The 15,815-nt window shown below is 45.4% G+C and overlaps 1 protein-coding gene across 10 annotated transcripts in view; it reads right to left on the bottom strand.

The window, feature by feature from the left end:
• Window positions 1–15,815, bottom strand: part of ATG5 (autophagy related 5) — a 183,036-nt gene that overhangs the window by 16,809 nt on the left and 150,412 nt on the right. For 2 of the 10 annotated variants that reach the window (XM_081526909.1, XM_081526914.1), the window contains exon 9: window positions 10,799–11,059. The exons of the other annotated variants lie outside the window; for them this stretch is intronic. The gene's annotated coding sequence lies outside the window, so the exon portion shown is untranslated. Of the gene's footprint in view, window positions 1–10,798; window positions 11,060–15,815 lie in introns of those variants that run through there. 10 annotated transcript variants of the gene reach the window in all.

Raw genomic sequence — 15,815 nt, 5'->3', positions numbered from 1 at the left:
TTGAGCAAATGACATCCTTTTTTTGAGTCTCAGTTTATCTGCTCAAAGGGAATAATCATATCTGCCTTTTTAGGTTATTAAAATGAATAAAGTTGTAAAATGCTAGGTGCTTAATAAATGTCCACTATTGTCTTTTTTTTTTTTTTTTATAAATTTATTTATTTTAGTTGGGGGCCAATCACTTCACAACATTGCAATAGTTTTTGCCATACATTGACATGAATCAGCCATGGGTTTACATGTGTTCCCACTATTGTCTTTTAAGTGGCCTCAAGAACACACTCCAAGTTAGGATGCATACAGTGGTTAGATTAATCTTTCTTAAAACACTCCTTTTATTTTGAAAGTCTCTTGCTCATAACCTTTAAAAGGCTTCCCACTGTTTACAGTGTGGGTGGCAAACAGTCTTTAACTCACACCTCAGTTCTAATTGATTGGTAGTGTCTGCTTACGAGGTTGCCCGGGGCTTGGTGGGAGAGTGCTGGGTTAGATTAGCAATGTCTGCTCTGAGAGCAGAGGTAGGGAGTAGCAGGCAGCCCCGACCTACAGAATAAAGTCCTACATTATTTCACGTCCTCTACCCCTTGGAGGGTTCCCCCCTTACAGGTGTCTTTCCTCTCTCTGGACTGGTCTCCTGATCTGCCATACATACCATAGATCCTCGGCCAATGGAAATCTCCCTCCAGATCTTGATGCAGCTGGCTGCCTTCCCATCACCTGAGATCACGTCTATCTTCCTAAAGAGGACAAGCACTCTTTATAACACTGCCATTGGTTTTCTTCGGAACACTTCATCTGTGTCTGAAGCAGTTCGGTTGATTTCTTTTCATGTTTATTGTCTGTCTCCCCCACAAGAATCTGAACATCTGAAGGCAGGAACTTTCTCTTCTTCACTGTGTCCGAAAAGTCTAGACCTGGCCTGGCAGCAGTGGGAGCTCAGCATTGGAAGCCCATGGAGCCCAGGGCTCCTTTGATGACCGAATCCTGTCTTCCCAAGCAGACTGACTTGAGGCCAAGGACTGGGTCTGATTTTTCTTGGCGCCCTCCACATGTAGTCCAGCCAGGCATATTAACTTGCCCAGTAAATCCTGGATTAGCTGATTGCTATGCCCTTCAGGGGGAATTTTACTAAGGCATGTTTGCCCATGAACTGCATCAGATTCTGGGCTCAAAAGCTGTAGGTTGCACCTGTGTCCAACCTGCCTTATACAGGCCACTTTGCACATCTGCTGGTGACTTCTCTCTGGACTTTCTCCTTGAGAGTTTTCACAAAATCACTTGTTGCTGAGTTTCCAGTTTCCCAGAGACACCTGAAAATGTGCTGGTTAGCTGTGCCATGTACATTTTGAATATTCTGGTTTTCTTCTTTCTGTCTTAACATCATGTGTCTGCAGGAGTGAAAGCATCTAAAGGGCTTAGAATATTAAAATCCATCCTGCAAAGGAATAGCATGGCCCTTGGGGAATGCTGCAGAACAGAAATGATGGGTAACATGGAATGTGCAATCTTTTTTTTTGCCAATGTGAGCAAACTTCCAAAGAACAAATGATGGAAGATTATTAAGTCCCCTGTGTTTAAATATACTTTCATTGGTCATTTTTCTACTCCCAGACATCTTGTTTTAATTGAAGTTTTTTCTTCAGTTTATTTATGTCTGAGATCACATAACATCAACAATGAAGAGCCCATTATGGAGGAAAAATGCTTTCACATTCTACCACTCTAACAATTGTTTTTATTTTTTGTTTCCTCCCAATCTTTCTACGTATGTATATTTTTTACATAGTTATCAGACAAGGGCTTCCCAGTTTGCGCTAATGGTAAAGAACCTGCCTGTCAACGCAGGAGACATAAGAGACATGGGTTCAATCTCTGGGTCAGGAAGATCCCCTGGAGAAAAAAATGGCAACCCATTCCAGTATTTTTGCCTGGGAAATCCCATGGACTGAGGAGCCTGGCAGGCTACAGTCCATAGGGTTGCAAAGAACTGGACACAACTGAAGTGACTGAGCATGCACGCAATCAGACATGTTTGAGAAAGATGTTTTCTGCTAAAGCCAATAATAATAAATGTAAGAAAGCACCAAATAGTTTTACTTTCTATAATAAAATGCTCATTTTTCCTCAAAGTCTAGGTTTTTAATTGTTGACCTTGAGCAAAGTCCAGAGGTATAAAAGATCAAGGAAGAAAACGAAGGAAATGTCTAGTAAAGGATGCCCATACCTATACAGAAAGACATTTTACTTGTTCCTGTCCTAGACACATTCCTACAAGTTGGAAAAGATAAAATACTTCACTCTGCTTCAGTTACCATAGAATTGGCTTCCTTGAGTTTTAAATGCCTGGCAACGATGTAAGTCAACCCTTATTATTTGCAGATTCTGTATGTATAAATTCATCTACTTCTTAAGGTTTATTTGTAATCCCAGGATCAATGCTGGTGGTGCTTTTGTGGTCATTTTTGGACACACACACGTGCAGAGCAACAAAAATTTTGAGTCACCTGATATGCGTATTTCAGCTGAAGTTGACCAAGGCAATGGTGTCCTCTCATTTTGGCTCTGAGGCTGTAAACAAGTGACTTTTTGCAGTCTATTTCATTCCACATTATGTGTCTCTTTGTGCTTTTTGTTAGTAATTTCCCTGTTAAAAATGGCCCCATACACAGTGCTGAAGAGCTGCCTCGTGTTCCTAAGTGCAAGAGGGGTGTGATGTTCCTTACAGAGGAAATATGTGTGTTAAAGAAGTTTCATTCAGGCATGAGTAATAGTGCTGTTGGCTCTGAGTTCAGTTTTAACGAATCAATTTCTATTAAGTTAGGCGTCTTTAAAAAGAACCACATGTAGCCCAAAGTTGTGTATTGATCAGTTGATGAAAATGTTGGACCAGAGGCTGGCAGGATCCTAACAGTCTTGTCCGACGCTTTGCGACTCTATGGACTGTAGTCCACCAGGCTCCTTTGTCCATGCGGATTCTCCAGGCAAGAATACAGGAGTGGGTTGCCATGCTCTCCTCCAGGGGATCTTCCCAACCCAGGGATCAAACCCAGGTCTCCTGCATTACAGGCAGATTCTTTACCATCTGAGGGAAGACCAGAAGAGAAATAATGCTGATCCTCTTGAAAAACCATGGGAATGTTTTCAGATGACTGGATGGATCAGGCCTGGACAGTCCATGTTAGTCCCAAGGGAAAGAAAATCCAGGGTATTCTAGGCCAAGCAAAATCAGTCATGGTTCATAGACTTGGAATGTGGAGGCACTCTGAACCAGCTCAGAAGAATGGTATGTTTCAGTAACCCTACGGAAACAGTGCTCTCCTTTGTTCCTGTCATGTACAGGAGGTGTCCTCTTAGTAAAGAAAAACCAACATGTACAATCTAAGAACATAACAGCTGCTGTTCATTGAATGTGTATTAGGAACTAGTATTGTTGCAGATAACTCTCCAAACCATCCCAGGAGGGAGGGTATGACTAGTCTCAATTAACAGATGAGAAAACTGAGGCTAAAGAGATCAGACCACTTACCCAAGTGACCCAGCTCTAGCAGGAGGTGGGGATGAGGGAATGCAGCTCAGCTCAGCAGGACTAAAATGCCCACATTCCTAACCACTGCTCAGGAGGGTCATGACTTGCTTGCCCTGATCCTTCCCACCAAGTCCTGTAACCACTGAGGAACCTCAGTGTGCTGGAGGTGTGATCACTTTACTAACATCTGTTCTGATCACTTCTCAGAAGCCCATTAGCCACGGTGGAGAGAACTGTGACTCTGCACTCCAGAGCGATGAACTGTAACTCTGGTTCTTCTCATACTACATTGTGGTGGCAAATTCTAGGAGTTTCTAAAAATAGGTGGCAAATTCTAGGAGTTTCTAAAAATAGCATTGGGACTTCTGCTTTGCTAGAGAAGGGATTATTCTGACCTTTCGCCTAACAAGGCCCACCTCCTGAGGGTGACAATTTCACTGCTTCGCATGACATTTGGTTTCCCTCACATGTGGCCTGTCGGATTATACTTACAGGAAGTCAGAGAGAACCTCTAACCTCCTCCTGCTCTATTTTTTGCTTTTCATTCTCTTTCTCTTCTACTCCTCACCCCGCCTTTGGTTTCTTAAATCTTTGAGAATCTTCTTGAGAACCCCCTCCCCCACCCCGCTCACAGCCACAGTAAGTGTGAGCTGGGGAACGTGTGTCCTGGGGAGGGTAAGGTGGCCAAGTGACAAGGGCCTGACTTCCACTCACTCTCTCCGTCTCTCACCCACTTCAGAGGTAAGACTGCCCCCAATCCAGTCCCAGCTTCACCAGGGAGGTGCTGCCTAAAGAAAGTCCTTTAACGAACATCACCATGTGCCTCCTGGCCCCCATCTATAAAAACCGGGTGGTCACGCCCGCCTTCCAAGCGCAGGTGTTGTGGGGATTAATTACTGTCTTGGTGCTTTGAGATGGTCGGATGAAAGTCTTTTCTGTAGGTAAGCCTTGTGCTTCTGAGATTCCCTGCTATCCACGCTCCACCAATGTGACTCTTCAGTGGGGAGCAATCATGTTGATGAGGTACAGGTGAAATAGGACCCATGTTCAGGGCAGAGGCCCAAATTCCTAACAGAGGTTATGCAGAGATGCATTTTCTGGTGATAGAACATGCATGTTAAATATTGCTAGGGGCGGTATAGGGGAGTCAGCCAGGTCCAGCTAAACATGACACAACAGCCTGCACATAACCTTTCAAATATGTGGTGGCATTTCAGAAATCCCCTTTTTCCAGCATCTGTGCCTTGATGCTTGTCAAAACCAACTGATTAAAACAGAGGATTTTTGATGGAAGTGGAAATGGTGTTCAAATCATGGGCAACTAACACCATTCTCCATGAGTCGTTCTCCGTGCTGAGCGAGTCTGGCTTGCTGTGTCCTGAGGATAGGGACTCCACACAGATACCCTGTTCTTCAGCAGTAAAGCTCCTCTGTGTACTTCCTCCTCTCACCAAGAGCACCATCCCTGGTAAGAAGCTCCCATCAGGCGACTCAACCAGCCCCTCGGCCTTTCTAACATCTCTTGGGCAATTCTTTTAGGCCAAGAGATCCCCAAATATTTTCTACTTCCACTGAAACTTCAGACTGAGAGGGCTGCTTTAATTACAGAGGAGTTGATGAGACTGTGGTCTGTAAACATCAAAGAGATGAAAACTCTGGGCTTTGGAGACAGGATGACACAGTTCAAATCCCAGTTCTACCACATGCTAGCTGTGCATCCTTGGGCAGGCCTCCTAACTTCTCTGTGCCTTAGCTTCCACATCTGCAAAAGTGTGCTCTTCACTTGATGTGAGGGTTAAATGGAAGACTAAACATAATCATGCCCAACACACTATAAGTGTGCTGAAAAGGGAAGAGAGGGATGGCTGGGCTGGGTGATGATTCTGGCTTTCAGAAGCTCATTTTTCTTTTGTATCACTTGGCCATGTGAATTATGCTACAGCTCATTCCAGAAAACTCCAAGGGGGTGGGTTGATTTTTCTGGGATGTGCTTGCCTTACTTTAACCCTCAGCAGTGGGTCTGATGCCTCTTCCTGAGACAGACTCACCTCTGGCAGTTCTTCTCTGGATGCTGTCTCTCCTCTGCTTCTTCCAGATGCTCCTGAATTCTTTGGGATAAAGCATCTGCTCAGAAGTGCAAGAGGAGAATGGAATCTGCCAGCGGTGCCTACATCACCCACCCCTGTGCCCAGGGCTATGGCCCCACTCATGGGGCTGCTGTGAACTGAGATGGGGCAGAGATTGTGAAACCTGAGGCTTTGCTGGCTTCTCTGCTTTCTAGCTCCGCTCCAGGCCAGGCCTGCATTCTTCGTGCACCTTTGACCTTCGATGTATCTTGAAGCTGCAGTTTTTAAAAACGGAGCTACGTAATAAACTTATTTAAAAAAAGAAATCCCACAGCACCTCAGGCCACAGCGCTAGGCCACAGATCTCGGTTAGAAGCATGCACAGCGTGTGGTGGTAGTTGGATCTCAGTCACTGAAGGCCCTTCAAAAGCTTTCTGAGACTGTCATCACAGCAGCAACGGCCCTGTCTGGAGAGGCTGTGCCCCGGTTGTAGGTTCAGATTAACTGTCCTTCCCACCCCCAGGCCACATGGCCCCACCTTTGAGGGTGTAGACCTAGAAACAAGCACTAGGTCAGTTGAGATGTCTCCTTCCGCGAACTAAGCTGGGAGAAGACAGCCAGTGCCATGGTTAGAAGGTGTGTGTGCCCCCAAATTTGTATGCTGAAACCCTAATGCCCAGTGGGATGTGTTAGGATTGGGATGTGCGTAGGTTGTGAGGGTGGAGCCCTCATGAATGGGATTAGTGCTCTTTAAAAAGAGGCCTCCAAAACCAGAACTAAAAGAGAAACATGTATCCCAATGTTCATTGCAGCACCGTTTACAATAGCTAGGACATGGAAACAACCTAGATGTCCATCAGCAGACAAATGGATAAGGAGGTAGTGGTATATATACACAATGGAATATTACTCAGCTATAAAAAAGAACACATTTGAGTCAGTTCTAACGAGGTGGATGAAACTGAAGCCTAATATACAGAGTGAAGTAAGTCAGAAAGAGAAACACCAATACAGTATATTAATGCATATATATGGAATTTAGAAAGACCTTAATGATGATCTTATATGCAAGACAGCAAGAGAGACACAGATGTTAAGAATAGACTTTTGGACTATGTGGGAGAAGGTGAGGGTGGGGTGATTTGAGAGAATAGCGTTGAAACATGTATATTACCATATGTAAAACAGATAATCAGTGCAAATTCGATGCATGAAGTAGGGCACTCAAGTTGGTGCTCTGTGACAACCCAGAGGGATTGGGTCAGGAGGGAGATGAGAGGAGGGTTCAGGATGGGGGGACACATGTGCACCCATGGCTGATTCATGTCGATGTATGGAAAAAACCACCACAATATTGTAAAGTAATTATCCTCCAATTAAAATAAAAAAAATCTTTAAAGGGGGGCCTCCACAGTGCCCCAGCCCCTTCTACCATGAGGCCACAAGTCTGCAGACTGGAGGATGGCCCTCATCTGGCCATGGGGGCACCCACCCTGATTGCAGACTTCCAACCTACAGAACCGGGAGCTGTACATTTCTGGTGTTTATAAGCCACCTAGACTGTGGTGTTTTCTTACGGCAGTTCAAAGCACTAGGAAAACTAGCAATGCCTGCCCCCTCTGAGCCTCCACTGAAAGATCATCTATTCACCCAAGAAGAGTCCTGTGCTCAGGGGAGAGGAAGGCAGCACTCCACACCAGTGGTTATTCACTTAGAGCAATCATTTGCTTTCAGATTGTGTCTATTGTTTCAGAAAGAAAATATGGAAAACACAGAAAAGTACAAAGAATATGGAGCCACCTGAAGCCTCATCACTCTGAATTATAAATGGCTACTGAGAAAGGAAGAAGCCGGCCAAAGGCTGGCCTCAAGCCTCACTCCTTCACTGGCACTGTCATCTTAGACCAGTAATTTGACTTCTGGGGACCTCGGTTTTGTCATCTTTGAAGGGAGGCCATTACATGGATGAATTCTAAGGTCTTGTGTTGTAGAGGCTCTTCACCGTCTCCTGGAACATCCTGCCAGATATCTGGGGTCTGCTGCTGGCGGAGGGCACTGCTGAGTGTGGGGTGCAAGAGAGCTGGGTGCACCTTGATCCCGTCACCAGGATCCAGAGGCCCCTGGCTCTTATGTCTATGAAATGGAGAAACCACCATCTTCCTTCTCCAGCACACAGAGCTGCTCTGTCAAATGAGCACATGTACTTAGGGGCATCTAGAGAAGAGTGCAGCCCTTAAAGATATTCAAACAAGAGAATTGTCAGATCATGTGAACAAGTGAGTCTGGCCGTTAATGGAAAGGAGGGCTTGACTCTGGTATCCGTCCTGTGTGCACACAGAGATGTCCTAATCATCGTAATCAAGAACTCAAATGAACATCAGTGAACTTACCAAACAGGTGAATGGGAAACAAGAGAGGCAGTTTCAGAGCCTGGCTTTCGGTAAATGTTAGCATGACAGCCGCAAAGCAGGCAGTGCTTCGAGAGCAGGTGGGAGACGAGGAGAGGTTTCCTGGCCCCTGCCCTTCACCTTGGTCACTGACTCAGTGTGAAACAGCGCCTGCAGGGAGGAGGAGGGTTCTCATCCTAGTTCACAGATCAGCCTGTGGCCACAGTGGGGGCAGTGAGCTGAGTTCAAGGCCAAGGATGACTAAACAGCCTCCTCAGCATTAATAACAATAATACTTGGCATTTATCTAGTTCTTTATGCTTTCAAAGTGCTTTATAATCATTAATTAGTTAACTAGCACTCACCAGTACCCCTGCTGTCTGCCTGCTGTGCTGAGCATACAAAAGAGCTGGGTGGGACATGCCGGTTGGGTTCGCAGGGGAGATTGCAGAGCCAGGGAAAGTGAGCGCTGGGGCTTGTGGGCTGAATGGGGGCTGGTGGTATCAGCATCAAGAACTAAATTTGGAAGGAGACGGTTATGAATCAGTGCGAACAGATGTGGGCACGTTCCTTGACAAGGATGTCAAACACACAGGCAGGGATGTGACCTGCATTTGGACAATGGGATTCGGTCCTCGGTAGGTTAAGCACGGTGCTTTACTGGGGGCTTAGGATTTCCCTAAAATCAGATTGTTCCAGCCCCTGCCGAGTGAGATGATACCAGATATGGGATGCATCTGTGCCCTTCTGTTCTGCTGGACACTCACGGAGTGGGGCATTGCAATGCCCCAATGGGTTCTAGGGTTCTTCACGTGGCCAAGATCCAAACCTGCTGGAACTGTTTATCCAACTTGCCCTGGATATGAGGAGATTAGCCTTCCTGCAAAGGGTTAAAAGTGGAGTGCCTCCTGGAGGCTCAACAGTGATCCTGATGCTGATGGAGATGGCAGAAGGTGGGGTGAGGTGAGCTTTCTCTCCTTCACCCGTGTCCTGAACTTTAAATGGTGGCGGGGAAAATCACTACAAGGTGTCCGGGACTAGATAAAGCAGCAGAACCCGCAGGTGTAGTCAGGGGAGCTGTATGTACCAATTGTCAGCTCCCTACTTACATGGAAATCTGATAACTGTTGTACTTAGAGAGTAGAAACCAAAGTCATAAGCCAAATAAGTGACCAGAAGAAAGCGATTAGTCATCTTTCTTCATGAGTGATCACAATACTTCTGAAGCTTCTCCACCTGTAACTTGCAATTTAGGGCCTTGTGTAATGACAGGGTAAGCATCTCTTATTGATCTCCAGACTCCTTAGTAAATTAAATGGCAGGTACACAAAGAGGTGAGGGACAAGAGTGTGGCAGCAGCCTCAGAACACTTGCTCTGTTAGAACAATGTCCTGGTAAAGCCTGTGGGTCTCTGGGCTGCCCTGGAACCCCAGAACCGAAGCCTGTGGCTGGCAGAGCCTCCTGGGGCCAGTCCCTTGTGGTGAGATATGCATAAATCTGCCGATTAGCCTTGATTTATGGTCCTTCTCACCGCCTGGGGCTGTACCTTGTCAGATCTCAGGAACTAAAAGCAAGGCAAGGGCTTGGCTTCAACTTGGCTGGAAGACCCAGAAATGATAATAATAATTAACACAGCCCAACTTCCACTTGCACAATAAACAGTAATTAATGCACACAGCAGCCTAGGGAGGTATCTAGATTTGGATTATGAGCCTTAGTTTTCAGACAGGGAAACTGAGGCCACGAGGTTAAATGGCTTTTTCAAGGCCACATGAGGACTCTGTATCATACCTGAAATAAAATTTGGGCTTCCCTGTCTCTTAGTCTGAGGCCTGGATCATACCTGTCTGTCAACAAAGGCTTAAGAAAATCAAACTTACACACACACACACACACACTGCAAAAAAAAGGCATTTTCCCAGAAGTTTAGGAAAAAATGATACGTGAAGTGTGGCACTGACAATATCTAAACCAGATGATTACGGAAGGTGTCATGTTCACTCTGTGAGGAAAGGCAATATTTCCTATATTTAACTGCATTTGAGTGCATTTAACTGCATTTAATGTAAAGTACCCTGAAAGAGGCCATGGCTACCCACTCCAGTATTCTTGCCTGGAGAATCCCATGGACAGAGGAGCCTGGCGGGCTATAGTTCATAGGGAAACACACAATCATAGACACGACTGAAGCAACTTAGCACAAACGCGCACACACTATTAGTCTGACATACTTCCTTTTTTGTAGTTTGAACTAAGGAGTTGATACTCTCAGGTGATTCAAATACTCCCAGACACTGCCTCCCAAAGGCTCAAACCTCTGGATCTTCTCAATCAGTGTCTGTCCCTGTTGTAGTGCTTGCATACTCAGTCGTGTCTGACTCTGAGACCCCATGGACTGTAAGCCACCAGGCTCCTCTGTCCATGGCATTTCCCAGGCAAGAGTACTAGAGTGGGTTGCCATATTCTCCTCCAGGGGATCTTCCCCACCCAGGGTCGAACCTGCGGCTCCTGCATTGGCAGACAGTTTCTTTATCACTTAAGCTACCTGGGAGTTGACAGGGATAGTTAATATAATTGTCATAAACTAAAGAATTGAATGTTTTTCCAATAATTTGGACACTGCATGGGAATCACCTTTCCTCATGTTTACCTTGCCCTATTTGTTGCCTGAGTATTATAAAATTTATATGAACTTAAAAACCCCAAATATCACTTGTACAATAATTCAAAATGGCCCCATTTGATCTCTCCTACTCATTATATCTAATAATTGATAAATTCAGCATAGAATAAACAAAATACAACTACAAAGCCAGTTATTTCCTCAAGGAAGATATTTTTTAGTGCAGTTGTCAAAAGAATAACCTTATTCTAGCATCTTAGTTGTCAGTGACAGAAACTGCATTCAAATTGGTTTGGATGGAGAATTCCAGGGATGGCTTCAGGTACGGTGGGATTCCTATAAGCAAACACTGTCACTGGCACCTGAGTTTCTCCATCTCTCAGCCTGGCACAGGGCTCCTCTGTGGGGGCGAAGGTGGCCACTTGGATTCAGGCTGAGTTCTCCCGGTGGAGCAGTCCTGCAGGTAAAGTCCCTTCTTTACTGATAACACAGGCAAAAAACCTGGGACTGACCACGGCTGGCCCACTGACCCGCCTGACCCTCTCTGAGGTCACTGTGATAGGAGGGCATGGCACTCTTGTCTAGGTCTAGGTTACATGCTCACTCAAAGAGCCAGGGCATGGGGGTGGCCCATCACATACCACTGGGGTCAAGGATGTTCCCCAAAAGAGAACTGGGGCACTGTCTGCAAAAGAGGGAAGGATGTAAGGAAGTTGAAAGCAACAGGTCTCAGGAAGTCCCCGGCAGTCCAGTGGTTACGACTCTGTGCTCTCACTGCCAAGGGCCCAAGTTCAGTACCTGGTGGGAGAACTAAGATCCCACAGCCTTGCAGCGCAGCATCCCCCCACCCCCTGAAAAAACCAACATATCTCTACTACCTCGTGTGTAGAAATTTAGAAGTCTACATTTTCCCATACACAGTAACAGAATATTCTTCTAGATGCTATATCCATTCCCACTCATAAAACCCTGACTGCGACCTCCAATACTATTGCTAAGGGACACCACCACCTGGAGGAACTTAAAAGCAAATGGGATTCTCCTACTAGTTCAAGTGTCTGCTCACATCCTGTTTACTCAGGATGCTTAAGGTCATGGGCTTCAGGACCACATTCTAGAGTTGGGACAGGGAACCAGTGCTGACAAGAAGGCAGATAGCATGCCAAACCAACAAGTGCCTCCTTGCCAAAGAGAGCTGGCAAATAACATAGGCCTGGTGCATCTTGATTTTAATATAACATTGGATAAAATGTTTTCCAGTTGGCTTCTGGATCATTTGTATTTTCATGAGCAATACAGATAACTTTTGTGATTAAAAAGAAACCCCCCAATTCTACAGAACATAAAGATGAAGGCAAGTGGGTAGGATGAGAACAAGACAGCTATAGTGGTGTGGGGCTAGTTGAATCCCCCAGGTATGAGTTTGCACCCAGAGCATGTTACTTACATGCTAATATTGAACGTTAAATTGACAGTGTCTGAAAGACTTCCTCCTGTGGCTGAGCTCATGCAACTTGGGACATCCCACATTCTCCAGCCCTTGCGGGCCACCCTCCCCTGAATAACCCATGTCAGAAAACCCAGCTGTGTCCCCATTCCACCTCTTGCCTTCTGAGGATTCCCTAGGAGTATGTCCTGGTCCCCAGATTCATCTGGTCATTTCTTATTGTCTCTCACTCTTGGTCAGCACCAGCTGCCTCTGTCCCCTCCAAGGACCCTAAAGGCTCTCCAAAACACAGTGAAAACAACAACAGCTTAACAGCATCTACTGAGAACTCTGGCCTAACATGAAGGAATTACAGAGCAGAAGAAGAAACTTCAAGTGGATATCAGCTGCCCTACATGGCACTGGCCTTCCTCATCATCACTACCTTTCCCAACCTCCTCTCACTAAAGCACTGCTCCACCACACGTGACCAGGATAGATCATCTCTCCTGGAAGGTTGTCCCATAACATCTAGCCCTACACCTGACATCTTTTTTAAAAAAGAAAATCATTATCAAAGTGTTCCTTCCAGAACACTACTTTCCTTCTTTCCTAGAATGCAAAAGTCACTCACAAAACCAAAATGAAAATGTCTTTGTTTCAGCCATGTCAGGGTCCAGACTCAACCTTCAATAACAGGAAAACAATGGCAAATTTGAAAATAGAAGTTTTGGTCCCTGCCATGTTGGGCTTAAGACCAAGAAAGCCTACTTGTCAAATCTGTGGAGAGCCAAACATGGAAAGGATGGCCTCTGTCCCAGAGGACAGAATAAGGATCTTGACAGATCATAATGAACCAAGTCAAAGACGACACACCATGTCTCCAAGCTGAAGAGATGAATGGCTTGAGGAGAGACTGGGAGAGACCGGGTTAATTTCAGCTTGGTTATTGTTGAGTTGCTAAGTTGTGTCTGACTCTTTGAGATCTCATGGACTATAGCCCTCCAGGCTCGTCTGTCCTAGGCAAGAATACTGGATTGGGTTGCCATTTCCTTCTCCAGGAGATCTTCCTGACCCAGGGATCAAACCCGCATCTCCTGCATTGGTAGGCAAACTCTGTACCACTGAGTCACCAGTGAAGCCCAACTTCAGTTTGGGACGGAACAAAGAACCATGAGGTGTAACTGATCACAGGTTATTATATGCCGACCATGTGGTCTATTACGAATAAGTGACACTAGCACAAGACTGATGCTGTAGCAGAGGGAACAGGTGTGGTCAGATCAGACCACATCTGAGGTGCATCAGTACTTGTCCAAAGGAGGGTGCTCAGCAGATGAGGGTTTATAGATCCTGTCATGCAAGGTCTCAGGGTGCTTAACCTGGAGCAGAGAACTTGTGTTGAGGGGTAGAGATGACACATGGGAGTTGTGTTAGATCTTTAAAGGACTTAAAACTTGCTCTGTGTTGACCCAGTTGAGTGCAGTGAGAAGCAGCTGGTGAAAGTTGCAGGGATGAAGGCTTTCACTCAAGGGCTCAATAGTAAGAACTTGCTTATACTTAGAGGGGCTGCGTGGATCCCATGACTGGAGGCAGAGACTGCATGATCCCCCTGGAGGTTGCCTTAGTGGGACTCCTGCCTGCATGGGAGGTGGCACAGATGACCTCAAAGTCTCTTTCTACATCAGAAGAATAACCCCAAGAGAAAGAAAGACAAGAAGTGTGCTCCAGGACCTCTCAGGTTACACACAGGAAGCATAGTGCTAGGGCAGAGATACTTGTGGGGGGCCTATAAAACTTTAAATTTTTTTCTCACATTCAAAAAAAAAGAAATTTTTAGGGCCCACAAAAATCAATTAAATTTGGTCTAAAAGAGGAAAAAATGTTGCAGAACTTAAAGTTACATTTAAAATATTTTAATATTGATATTATTATGATGGGAGGGGCTGACAAAGGCCCCAGTGCCCAGGGCCCTCGGAGGTCACAGCGTGGCCTGGGCCCCTGGTATGAGGCCCCAGCTCCCTCCAGGGGTCCCCTTTTGGCACAGGCCCCTCCAGCTGTATGTTGTTACTTACAGCCCAACTCCTGACCTACCCACCATTCTGTGGATCTGGGAATGATCTCTGCTGTTTAAACAAAGAGGGACATTCTCCGTGTCAGAGGCAACCACTTGGTCCCAGCAAACTAAAAGAAAACAGAAGATGGGTCTTAAACATACACATCTTTCCTTCTCTTCCTCCAAAACACTGAGCAACAACCAGCTGCCAAATGTAGCGTTGACGAATTGGGAACACAGCTGTGTTAAGTCCTCTCCCTGGCCCACCTCTACTGTCCAGGCAGGAGGAAGTTGGGGACTTAGCACTGGCCCTATGGACTTGCTTCCCCCACAGAGGGGACTCCATGATATCACACGCCCTGAGGCACACATATGTCCTCATTTTGCTGCACTGAGAATATTGGAAATGATGGTCCCAGGCTGCAGGACTGGACTGGAGGTAAAGTGATGTCTCAATACTCTGTGTGGAACCAGCATAGAAAAAAAATGCTGTGCACTTATCTACCTTCCCCTGCCCTGCAGCATTTTCCTCTATCCAAATGTATGTCTTTCCCAGTGCTCTGTAACTGTGGTTTTTAAAAACTGGGGTAAAATACACATAATATTTAACAACAAAAGTCCATATGGTCAAAGCTATGGTTTTTCCAGTAGTCATGTATAGATGTGAGAGTTGACCATAAAGAAGGCTGAGTGCCAAAGAATGGACGCTTTGGAACTGTGGTGTTGGAGAAGACTCTTGAGAGTTCCATGGACAGCAAGGCGATCAAACCAGTCAATCCTAAAGGAAATCAACTCTGAATATTTATTGGAAGGACTGATGCTGAAGCTGAAGCTCCAATACTTCGGCCACCTGATGCAAAGAGCTGGAAAATACCCAGATGCTGGGAAAGATTGACGGTGGGAGGAGAAGGGGATGACAGAGGATGAGATGGTTGGATGGCATCACTGACTCAATGGACATGAATTTGAGCAAACTCTGGGAGGTGGTGAAGGACAGGGAAGCCTGGCATGCTGCAGTCCACAGGGTCACAAAGAGTTGGACATGACTGAGCCACTGAACAACAACAACAATTTATCATCTTAACATTTGTAAGTGTACAATTCAGTGGTACTAAAAGTACTTACAATGTGGTGTAACCACCATGCTATCTACACCCAAACCTTTTCATCATCCCCAACAAACATTCTGGATATTATTCTGTACCCATCAAATAATAACTCCCTCTTCCCTATTCTCCCAGCCCTTGGTAACCACCATTCTATTTTCTGTCTATGAATTTGCCCATGCTAGTTATCTTGTATAAATGGTATCATACAATATTTATCCTTCTGTGTCTGACTTACTTCACCAAGCATAATGTTTTCAGGGTTCATCCACATGTAGCATGTGTCAGAATTTCATTCCTTTCCATGGCTGAATAATATTCCATTCTATGGATGTACCATATCTCTTTATCCATTCATCTGTTCGTGGACACTGGGGTTGTTTCCACTTTTTGGCTCTTGTGAGTAATGATGCTAGGTTATGGGTGTGCAAGTATCTGTTCAAGTCCTTGTTCTCAATTCTGTGGGATATATACCAGGAATAGAATTGCTGGGCCATATGGTAGTTCTATGTCTAACCTTGTAAGAAACTGTCAGTTTGTAATCGTGGTTTTGTTTTTCACAAGTAAGATCTTTTATCTGTCATCATTAAAAGTCTGCATTTTAAACATTCTTGGACTCGTTCGA

Source organism: Giraffa tippelskirchi, chromosome 9, assembly GCF_054371585.1.
Source record: "Giraffa tippelskirchi isolate mGirTip1 chromosome 9, T2T-mGirTip1v1.2.pri, whole genome shotgun sequence".
Lineage (NCBI taxonomy): Eukaryota > Metazoa > Chordata > Mammalia > Artiodactyla > Giraffidae > Giraffa > Giraffa tippelskirchi.
Note: the sequence above shows the minus strand (reverse complement) of the source record. Positions and strands in the feature narration are given on the sequence as shown.